This window comes from Globicephala melas, chromosome 1 (assembly GCF_963455315.2).
Source record: "Globicephala melas chromosome 1, mGloMel1.2, whole genome shotgun sequence".
Classification (NCBI taxonomy): Eukaryota; Metazoa; Chordata; class Mammalia; order Artiodactyla; family Delphinidae; genus Globicephala; species Globicephala melas.
The window spans coordinates 52,636,833-52,648,502 of NC_083314.1; the positions used below are offsets into that span (position 1 = coordinate 52,636,833).

General features: G+C 46.4%; 1 protein-coding gene across 3 annotated transcripts in view; it reads right to left on the reverse strand.

The window, feature by feature from the left end:
* BRINP2 (BMP/retinoic acid inducible neural specific 2) overlaps positions 1–11,263 on the reverse strand; it is a 117,635-nt gene extending 106,372 nt beyond the window's left edge. For all 3 annotated transcript variants that reach the window (XM_030875394.2, XM_060295933.1, XM_060295940.1), the window contains exon 1: positions 10,442–11,263. The gene's annotated coding sequence lies outside the window, so the exon portion shown is untranslated. The remainder of the gene's footprint in view (positions 1–10,441) is intronic.
* Positions 11,264–11,670: the final 407 nt, after the last annotated feature.

Consider the following 11,670-nt stretch of genomic DNA (forward strand, 5'->3'; position numbering starts at 1 on the left):
AAAGCAGAGTCATTGAAGGCCAGAGGGTCCAGAGAGAGTTTTTCTGAAAATCTCACAGCTAAGGAGTATTGGAAAAAGTAAGAAACTTTGAGAGAGGCACTGTTCCTCTCCATACATGCTTGAATAGGTTGCAGGGGGTGGTGGCAAGGCCCTGGCTCTCTAACCCATCCTATGACTGGGGTTTAAGTCCCAGGTCCACTAGTCACTCTAGCTGTGAGATCTTGGGTAATTGGCTTAACCGCTCTGTAATTTTTTTCATCTTCAAAATGGGAATAATGGTATCTATCTCATAGGCAGTGGTTAGAACTGACTTAAAGATCACACAGCTGGTACATTCAGTGCCTAGCACTGTACCTGACACACAGCAGGCATTTGTTCATAGGCATTGAACTTCAAGCATCTTCAATCACTGAGAACATGGAGAACAAGAGGGATTTGTCCTAGGCTCCCTGAACTTCACAGGTGTGTCGGCATTGATGAGAGTCTATTTTAAATCAATTTTAGTATGTCACCTGTTATTTAAAATGAATCACAAGCCTTGCTTTTTAAAGGAATTCTGTAGTATGGTGGTTTTCAATGTGTTTCTGCACAGCGTTTAGGTTCCAAGGAGGTGTCTCAGGGACCACTTTCAGGTGAGGAAAGAGAAGCGACAGGTGAGGGAGCTCCAGCACCCCAGGCCTGCTTCAGTCAGGGAGGTCTACTTTTATCTGCTTCATATATTGGAATTCTAGGTAAGTATTTATTTGATTAGAGTCTTCTACTGCTTTTTAAAAAGGTTAGAACCACTGCTAATATACCCTTGTGTAATTCAGGGAAACCTTTCCTCCAAGCCTAAGGACACTCAACTCTTATTTGTTTTGCAAGCCTGCTCTTTTGAAAATGGAGTACACCTGTATTGAGAAAGAGGCACTGAATATTGAGAAATATTCATCCCACACATCTTAAGTACCCAATATGTGTAAAGCATTGCAATTGCAACTTTGCAGCTTTTTTGAATGCGCACCAACCTTTTGGGCCTTTTCCAGAAATACCCTGAGGGTAAGAATGCTTCCATCCCCTTCCTAGCCAATGTAGCCTAGACCTCGGAGCAGTTAACCTCACGTTGACCACAAAGGTGCCCTTTGCCCTGGACATAACCTAAGACAATGATCACATTGAAAGCCCTGTGTCGAAGAGCATGGGCCTTGGGATCTGACAGACCTGAGTTCAAATGTGAGCTCTGCCACTTCCAAGCTGTGTGACCTCGGGTTATTTAATGTCTCTGAACTTGAATTTCATCTATAAGCAGAAGATAACAACCCTTCTCAGAGGGTCATTAGGTGATTAAATGAGCAATGCCTGGAGAGCACTTAGCATGGTGCCTGGCATATGGTAACCATTGCCAGGTAGGTCTGGATGCACCGGCATCCAACAGCAAATACCCAAGCTAGTACCTGACTCTCGCCGACCACAACTAAATGCCGTCACTGCTCTCCATGGAAGTCGGTGTCTTATGAGCTTTAATACCTGGGGACACAAAAACGGCAGCTGCCTTTTTCTGAATGTCTATTGTGTGGCGGGTATTTTGCTGTTTTTCAATCATTGCCCTTAACTGTCATGATGTTTGTGTTTCATGATGTACGGGGATATCCTCTCCATTTTACTAGATGGGGGATACTGAAGCTCAGAGAGGTTGTGTCATGTATCCAGGGTCACACAGCTAGTGAGTGACCAAGACTAGACTGAAGCCCAAGTGTGTCTGACCCAGAAATCAGGGTACTTTTCTACCACCCTTGCTGACTCTCAGAACTTTCCTGTGTGGAAGGCAGAGGGCATGGTGCAGGGACAAGAGCCCAGGGTTGAATGTCAGCTGCTCTGGGCCTTGTCTTCCTCAATTTCTGTCTGTAAGCAGGAATGATACTTATTTCATAATGCTGTAATAAAACTTAAATGAGATAATATAAGTAAAAACAAGCCTAGTACAATTTTTTTCATAAAGTAGGCTTAGGATATATATTAAATAGGTATGAACTTGCCGCACCCATGTTTTATCTGCTCTCCAAATCATTTCTTTTTTTAACCTTACCAGAAATATTCATAGAGAAGATACATATGTATGTATGTGTATATATGTGGAGCGTTGCATGTGAATATACATGTGTGTATATACATATATAAGAAAAATTACAGTGCAAACTACCATCCAGCTCAACTGTCAGCATCTCAGAAGCACCCCCAGACTGTATGCCCCTCCCTGATGAAATTCCCATTTCTCCCTCCAGTCCAATTCACTTCTCATCTTGTTAAAAAATAATTTTCTTTTCCCCTTTCGCTCATGCCTCTGGGTTGTCTCCAGCCTCTGCTGTGCCTGTGCCTGTCGCTTCACCAAGGCTCTGAGTGACACGTCATTCATGGGAGAGAAGTGAAATAAAGTGGTTCAGCAGAGCAGGGACGCACATGCGTACGCGTAGGGACGCACATGCGTACGCGTGTGTATGTGTGTCCACACCTCCTACCTCTGTGGAGAGCAGCAAACCAGACATCTCGTGAGATATGTCTTAACCCCAAAGAACAGAAGGGACAAGTGGACCGATTGGAGAGAGGTTTGCTAACATGTGGGCAATTTACTGCTCCCTATGACATCCCCCCCACCCCACCCCCGGGCCACTGAGTCTTGTACCTTCTGCAGTGGGGCATGATCGTCACGGCAGCTAGAACTCTGGTTACACTGAGTCCACAGTTTCTCTTCTTTAGATCCCCAGGTTCTACCCCACCCTGGGATTTCTGACAAATCAGTTTCCAACTTAAATGTTCCCTTCTCAAAGAGACCTTCCCTGACGACCACCGCAATCACTCTCCTACTATACTCGATTTTGATACTTTTCTTCATATTAGTACCTGAAATTATCTCATTTGTCTACATGTTCCTCTTTATGGATATCATACTAATGAACAACGTGAACTCAGGATCTAAACTGGGTTAGAATGTCAGCCACTCCACTTACTAGCTTGAACAAATTGTTTAACCTTGCTGGGCCTCCAATTCATCATCTGTCAAATGGGAATACAGGATTTATTAAAAGGGGAATCATAGAATCATTATGGGAAGGAAATGAGTTAATGTATGGAAAGCCTTCAGTGTAATGCCAGACACATAAGTACTACTAAAGTGTACTTAAAGTACTACTATTATCAGCTATGTCGATAATAATCATTATTATAATTATCCTCCTATCTACCCTCTAGAATGTAAGCATTCTGACGGCAGGGCTTTTATCTGCTGTTCCCTGTAGAATATCCAATGCCTAAGAAGAGTACCTGGCACATATTCATAATATACGGAATAAATAGTTCCTGACAAATATGTCTGAGAAGCCCAGTCCCAACCCTGCCTCTGAGTGCAGGACAGGGCCATATAAACAAATCACTACAATGTGGTGGCTACAGTACAAAACCAGAGTCTGAGTGAGTTGTGCAGCGGCGTAAAGGAGGAGACAATTAATTCCTTCCCAGGGTCTCAGGGAGACTTCACAGAGGAGATCACCCTTACAGTCTTAAAGCTCGATAACCCTCAGGAAACAGAGAACAGGGCAAGGGAAGGTTCTCCAGAAAAGCAACACAGCACATCTAACAGCCTCGGAATACTGAGGGAACTGCCTGTAGTTTAGGTAGCTGGGGCGAGCAGGGGGAAATGGAGAGATGCAAGGAGAAGCTGCTGGACCAGCTCGTGAAGGGTCTCCTGCTTGTGATGCTAAGAAACTTGGGTTTTATTCCAACAGTAGTGAGGAGTCATTGCAGAAGCACAGTAAAGGAAGGAGCATAATCAAATTTACCGGTTTGAAAGATCACCCCAGCTGCAACGAGGAGGCTGGGTTGGCTGGCCCTCAAAAGAGGAGACAGGGAGACCAAGTACTGGGAAAGTCCAAGTGAGAGGGGTGACAGCTGACGAGGGAGGGGAGGGTGGGGACGGAGGGAGGGGGGAGGGAGGGAGGAAGGATGGCTTTGAGAAATCATCAGGAGGTAGAGCTTGTCATTGGGGATTGATTGGATGTGAGGGGCTGTGTGAGAGAATGCAGAGCACAAGACAACTGTATTTCTTAATTTTGTCGCTGGGCGATTGGTTGTCCCATTAACCAAAGCAGAGAATTTGGAGAGGGGAATCATTTTATGTGTGAAATGGGTACGTAACGAGTTCACCTTTGGACATTTTAATCTTGGCGATCATCAAAGTGAAGGATGTTTTGTATGAAAGGATGTTGACAATTGTTGAGCATCTGTCATGTGCCTGGAACTGTGTGTGGCTCCTTATGTATTTTACCTCATTTAATATTTAGAACAGCGGATCGAGAGATGGGGCATTATCATTTTTTTATAGATGATAAAACTGAGGCTCAATGAGTAACGATCCCTACTTAACATAGTGAACACCAAAGAACAGTTAAGTAGACCAGTTTGATTAAGCAAGATTGAATGAAGTTCATACAAAGAGACGGATCAGAAAATAAAGTAATAAAGGTAGTTTGGGAGCAGATCATGGAAAAATTTGAATGGAGGTATTAACCACCCCACAGGGGTGTTGTGAAAATCAGGTGAGAGAAAGCTTGTAAAGCATTTTGTAAACTATAGAATGCTCACCAAATATGAGGAGTTTCGGGTTTCCCCGGTGGCGTGGTGGTTGGGAGTCCGCCTGCCGGTGCGGGGGACACGGGTTCGTGCCCCGGTTGGGGAAGATCCCACATGCCGCGGAGCGGCTGGGCCCGTGAGCCATGGCCGCTGAGCCTGCGCGTCCGGAGCCTGTGCTCCGCAGCGGGGGAGGCCACAGCAGTGAGAGGCCCGCGTACCGCAGGAAAAAAAAAAAAAATATATATATATATATATGAGGAGTTCCAGTTGTGGCCAAACCTTATTGCAACAAATGGTAATAATAAGATCATAGTGATAAGTGAATTATAGAGTTCAAATCCATACTTATTAAATAAAATTCAATCATGATGTCTTCTCCCCGTTCTTCTTACTGATAGGTCCACAAAAGAATCTCTAACATATAACAGTGACTTTTCTTTCTCCCCATCACACCATCAACATGACTGGTTTGAAGGAGAACTCTCCCAAGAAAAGATGATAATATGGTAGACATGAGAAGGAAGAGATTTGAAAGTCAAACGGACCCAGCTCATCCCAATTGGTGTGTCCTCAGACTTCGGAGTGAGACCCTAAAGATAATTAACTTCGTTATTTCTATTGTCAGGCAGAAACCAAAAATATTAGGATAAAATCCCCAGGCCTCCTACCTGATGACTGTTTGCATGTGAACTGGAAGCGGCAATGCTCCACAAATGCTGAGGGTGGGCTGAGTCACTGTTGATAAGGTCTCCATCAGATAAGCCAACTTAAGCTATCTGTGCCCTCCTTGGCTTTCGATTTCAGAAATACATGACCAGACACTCTCTGGGCTACTCACAATCCCTCCCTCCATGTTCTCTCTTTTTATATTTCTGGCTCCTCTTGTTTCAAGCCTCTGTCCTTTCTCCACATTCTCTGTCACTACTCTGCAGGATTAGACCAGCACTGCCCAAAAGAAATAGAATGAGAGCCACATATATAATTTTAACTTTTCTGATAGCCACATTAGAAAGTAAAAGGAAATGGGTAAAACTAATCTTAATATATTTTATTTAACCCAATATATCCAGAATATTATCATTTTAACGTGTAATCAATATTAAAAGAAGCAGTGCTGAGATATTTGACATTCTTATCCTTCAAGCCAAGTCTTCAAAATTCAGTGTGTATTTTTACACTGACAACATGCAATCCAAGTGCTCCAAGAGCTACATGTAGCCAGTGGCCACCATATGAATAGCACAGTGTGGGGCAGCGCTCAGTCCCATGAGGTATCAGATTGCCCACCCTTCGCTCAATCCAGCATCCCAGATATATTTGCATTTCATGTGAGCTTCAGTAAAAGGAATGATGGAACTGGCTGTTGAGGATTCCATGCTATAATGATGTTCCTCAACTTTACTTCCATCTGTATGGCAGAGTGACAGTTTCCAGAGAGATCAGATGAAACCCATCCACCGCTGCCCATAGTCTGAAGTATAACTGAGCTGCCTCTCTCTTCACTCCCAAATGGAAGAGGCTTTAGCGTACAATCACTAGCCACACGCCCGTGGGCCTGGACCTCTGCCTTAGCCCCCAAACGTGGCAGCAGATACTTGTGAATAATAAAGAAAAAATGCTTCAGTCCCACCCACCAGCTGCAGGGTCATTTAACACAGGAAACAAAGGTGACAACAAGGCCTTGGCAGAATTTTCAAGAGAAAATCCGTATCCCTCAGGACTTGTCCCCAGAATGAACTCCGGGGGCGAAGCAATCAAACAGACTATGTTCTTAGGGATTTTCCTCTTGACCTGAGAGCAATGATGGCATGACTTTAGGCAAGTCATTTCACTCTTAGTGCCCCACCAGAATTTTGTCCATGTCAGAAGGGGCCACCGAAGCAACCAATGACAGGTAGAGTGAATAGATGTCTCAAATCAAGTGAAGACCAAGGAATAGGGTTACACCAGTCCTCTCACAGGACCTATGCTTTCCCTTGACCTTTTCTCTGGGAAACAAGGCTCACTGTTGGAGCAAAGGTGTGTGGCTGACCAGTCAAAGCCCTCTCCTGATGCCATGCAGCCCTTGGTCCTCCCTTGGTACTGCCCAGGCTGGCAGACTACCTCCCCGCTCTGCTGTTCAGCTGAGCAATCAGAGTACCTCATGGTACAGCTGCGGGCAATACCGTGCCCACCCCTTCTGCTTTTGTGGTCTCCTCCTTTGTGACTGCTACAGCATATGTTTTATTAAAAAGGAAAAGGAGGGGAGATGAGAGGTTTTGTACATGGGCACGCCAAGAATCTTAAGACTGAAAATCTTCTCCTCCATGCTAAATGCCTGAGGGCTTTGGCATTTTGCTGGCTCCATGTAAACCCCAATAGGGATATTTGGGTGGGGAAACAGGAAATGAAGGGAAATCAAGGCTCTCTCTTAGGAGATTCTGAGTCTAAAAAAAATATATGAGAAGATTTTCTCGCGTTCTCTTGAAATTTGCCTACTTTCCCCCAATATCTTTCTCCAAAAATTTTGATATGTTGTTAAGCTCCCTGACCTTGAGCACTGTTTTTCCCATAATATATGGATTAGGCTTGAGGGTGGATAGAAGGCTTAGGTAATTTTCCGTGCCTAATGAGATGTCCAACATTTCAAAGCCCTCTGCCTGATCTGAGGGCAGCTTCCTCTAGGCCAATCCCTGCTTCACGTAATTAACCCAGGTGTAAGCTGTTTCCAGGATCCAAGTGGAGTAGCGGTTTAGGGCAAACCCCATGGAAACATGCAAGCCTTGAAGTTTCCAGCCTTCTCAGCTGTGCTGCAGTTAGCCTCTCTGTCAGCTGGAATCTTTTTCCCATTTCTCCCTCTCCAAACAAATCCCACCCTATCCCCCATGGCACAACTCTAATTCTGCTTCCTTGGAATACTGATAGCTCTCATTATCTGTGCAAATCAACTGTAGATTAATTAGGTCTGCCTCAAGAGTCTCTTGTATTGAACTGCTGTTTAGAATGTATGTTGTCATTTACCTTTCTCCCAGATGTAAGCCTATTTTCCTAACTAGAATGTAAGATCATTGAGGGCAAAGACAAAGTCTTATAAGACTTTTATCCCTCACAGCCCTTAGGTCAGAGCCAGAGGCAAAGCCTGTGTCACTGCAACCTCCCATTCCTGTCAAGTACAGAACAGCTGAATCAAATCACAGTTACTAAGATTAACCCATTCCTTAGGAGGAGTCAGGAGAGTCTGGGGTTGGTTTGGGAATGATGAGACCCACACCCTACTCCATAGGTTCCCTTAATTGCTGTGTGACCCAGAGTAAAACAGTTCATCTTTCCAAGGTCCTCTGCCCTCCTTTTTCCAAGAAGGAGGCTAAACTCATTCTAGTCTCCTTCTTAGGGTAATCAAAGATAAAGGAGGCTATAAGGCCTGTGAGGATTAATGAGATGAGCTCCCTAAAATGCTCCCAACCCTTTGGAAGAGTATGCAATTATAAAATGTATACAAGGTCTTATTATCTAAGAGAAAGAGTTGAATCACCAAAAATACACAGCACAGTGGGGAAAACAAAACACTGAGTGGGAACTCTCAACACTAAGCATCCCACTCAGCAGAAAGTGCCCACGCAGATGTCTCCAGTCCCTTCTGATTACCTCTTGTTTGTGAGCTGGGGAGGGACTTTGGAGCACTGTCTCAGAGGGGATGTTTTTGGTGCGACACTCCCCAGTGGCTGGCCTGTGTCTTGGGAAAGGGCATAGGAAAGAGTGGATGATGCAGGGATGTTCTTTGCCCTCTGGCCTTTCTCAGTAAACAACCTGTTAGGAGGCCAGAAGGGAAAACCCAGAGGATGATCTTAAGGGCCTAAATGGGGAAGATGCTCCCCACCCATGAGTCTGGCCCAATGCTAGCGGAGCAGGAACCCTCCTCCCTCCCCAGCCCTTCCCTCCTTTTCTCCTTTCTTGTGGCCATACTGCAGCACACAGCACTCCATTCTGGGAGATAAAGCCAGCCCCATTTTTGGTGAGGAGGGAGAAGCAAGAGTCAGGGATGCTTCTGTCTTCTCCATGGCTGCAGAATAGCTGTTAAACCCTTTGGTGCCAGTTGCCCTCCAACAGGGAAGACCATGGTCTGACATTTGCTTCCTTTCCCTCAAACATTTCACAGTATCCAGGCTCTGTACCAGCTCAAATCATATCGCTCCTCAAAGAAGCAAAGCATGCATCTTTCCCCACAGTAGGCAGCAGCTAAAAAGAATGTATATATATGTATAGCAACAGCTATGATATTGATAAGATTTCAGGGTCATTGTGTCAGCATTGCTTGGTCATGCCCCCGGTGCTGCAAAGCAACTTATTCTGGATGGGAGGGAACTCCAGAGGGTCCTGCCTTAAACAAATAACATACACATAACTGTGGGAAGTCAAGAGGGAAAACACACAAACTCGAATATCACTTTGTTGTTGCCTGATGTCATCAGACTGCCCCCCAGGGGATTTTGTAAAATACTTTAGCTGCTTGGTTAATGCTGGCATTGCCCTGTATTCCAGGAGGCATGGTCAGAAAGAGTGTCCCTTCCACATGCACATGTCTGGAGAAGGACAGAGGCAGAAATACTTGACTTACACTATACCTTTTATCCTCCAGATTGCTCTGTGCTGACATATCATTGTCCCTGCTGGATAAGGCTCAGATTACGCAGCTAGAAGCCTGGCTTGTTATAATTGCTATCCTTTTAACAAAACATTTGCTCCTGCTCGGGACACCTGACTCCCAGAGCTAGGAAGAGCACACACACAGTTCTTTATGGAGGCGTCTGTGCAATCATGTTACAGCACATTAGCTTGATTATTAGTTCATATTTGGCTTAGGTCTATATACTCTGGATAAATATGTACCATGCAGGGGGACTACTTGGTGAGGAGAAAACTCCTCTGGGCTGGAAGAGCAGCTCCCAAGTTCATATTTCTACTAGGAAGGAACACTCCAGGCATCTGGGGCCTGGGCAGAGAGCTGCACAAGCATGCTTCTTCTAGCGGCAGCCTGCTTCCTGCATACAGCTGTGAGCACAGGCACACACATATATATACACACACACATACCATAGGCAGCATTAGACTGTGTACCCAGCTGATCACAGAACCGGGGAGAGAGATCACCAGATAATCTCAGTGTGCCCCTCTTTCCAGCACAGCAATGCTCTCCCCAGTGCCTCCAGCGCACTGCCAGGTTCAACTCAATCAATGGGGTTTCTGCCACCACCCGGGGAGACTATTTGCAACCCACAGGGGTTCACTCTTCAATCTGTTTTTTTTTTTTTCTTGGTTGCATGTGCATGGGAGAAAGAGACAGGCCTCTAGAGACATACCAGGGAGCTCTATGGACATGTGAATATAGCTCTAGGAACATGTGAATACCTGTGAACATGTGTTATCATGTATCACAACCTCCATCCCAAACATAGTGAACCGTGTACAGTTCAGTCCAGCATCTGCTGGGCATGCAGAAGTCCTTGTCATCTTCTGCAATTATGCAGTCCGATTGGATTTTCTGAAGCTAATGGGAGTTGCACTAACTTTGAGGACTTAAACCAGGCAAAAGCAATATAGGTCAGGCAGAGTGCCCAAGTCGTGCGGCAGCCGTGCAACACCAGGAGGCAATAATAGGACGATCTCTAGCTAAACCCCAAAGTCCACTGCTCAGCTCCACAAGACAGAAACTAAGAGGTGGGGATCATTCCCTCTGCCTGAAACTGCCAGACACCAGGGCAAGAGGGTTGTAGGAGGGCAAAACGATCCCCTTACCAAGAGACACACCAAAAATATAACGAAAAGGGAATGGAGAAAAACTACCAAAACCCTGCACTGTTACCTTGAATCCTTGCAAGAGCCCTCCTTGCTGTATCAGCTGCTCCCCAAACCTCCACCGATTGGGAGGAGACTCCTGAAATATTCCAGGATTTTGTGCAACATCTCCAGTGGCAGCTTTCCAAAGTTTTTACTTCATGATTTCTCGTGGCTCCTTCTCATTTGGGGAAACGTGAATGCCTCCCCCTCAGCGTGTGAAAGGGAGTCGATGTCTCTTTTCAAATTCCTTGCTACCCGCTTTGCTGCTGCTGCTGCTGCTGCTGCCGCCGCTGCCGCCGCCGCCGCCGCCGTCAGACCACTTGCCTGCTGCCTTCCAGCTGAGCAGCAAGGATGCCCGGCACCCACTGCATGTTTGAAGTGGGGCTTCGACGCTGGGCCGGGGCGCACGCGGGTGGAGAGGGAAGGAAAGTACCAAACCCGACCCGGGGAATCCTCTGTCCCTCCTCCGAAGAGAAAACCAAGATCGTGCCTTCCTTCCAACTCTAAAGAGACTCACTCACCCTGTCTCTCTCCCGGAATCACTGCCTTGCACATGGGTAGAGACAGTTCCTCCTGCTTCACCGCTCCCTCGTATGCCTGCAGACCTGCCCAGGCGCTCGCCGCGCACGGCAGGTGCACATCCCTGGGCAAGTGCTAACGGGATCCTCCGAGCTTAGCGAACGGGCTGCCCGAGCAGCCGCGGGCAGAGCAGCTTCCGAGGCGAGCGGTTTCCATCCCAGGCTGCAGCCCGGCGTGTCTCTGCTCCGACTCCGAGCTCCGTACCTAGGCAGTTTCACCTGCAGACTCAGACACCAGCTGAGCGTCTTAAGATAACAATGCTCCCCTGCCTGCCTCTCTCTTTCTTTCTTATGCACTTAGGTAGGCAGCCAATGGGACGCAGCGCCACACTCCCCACAAGCTCCCATTGGCTGGGCGGCTCGGCTGGGGGCGGGCTCGGGGCCTCACCGGCTGTCTCCTTTGGTTAGCTGGCTGGCGGGGCTACCAGCTCTGTTAACCCTCCCAGCTTTGCAGTAGGGACTTTTTTTGGTGTGGATAAGGGAGGCTTGGATAAATTCACGACTGGGGAGTTGGAGACTGGAAGAAGGCTGAGGAAACAGGAAGAAACTTGGGAGCTAATTAAATTTTCTTCTAATCTTCCTAAGATAATCATTTGTCCCAGACCATTTTGTTTGCTTGCTTAACTAGAACTAGCAGAGATAGGGACCCGTTTGAGCCATTTTCCTTCTAATCTGA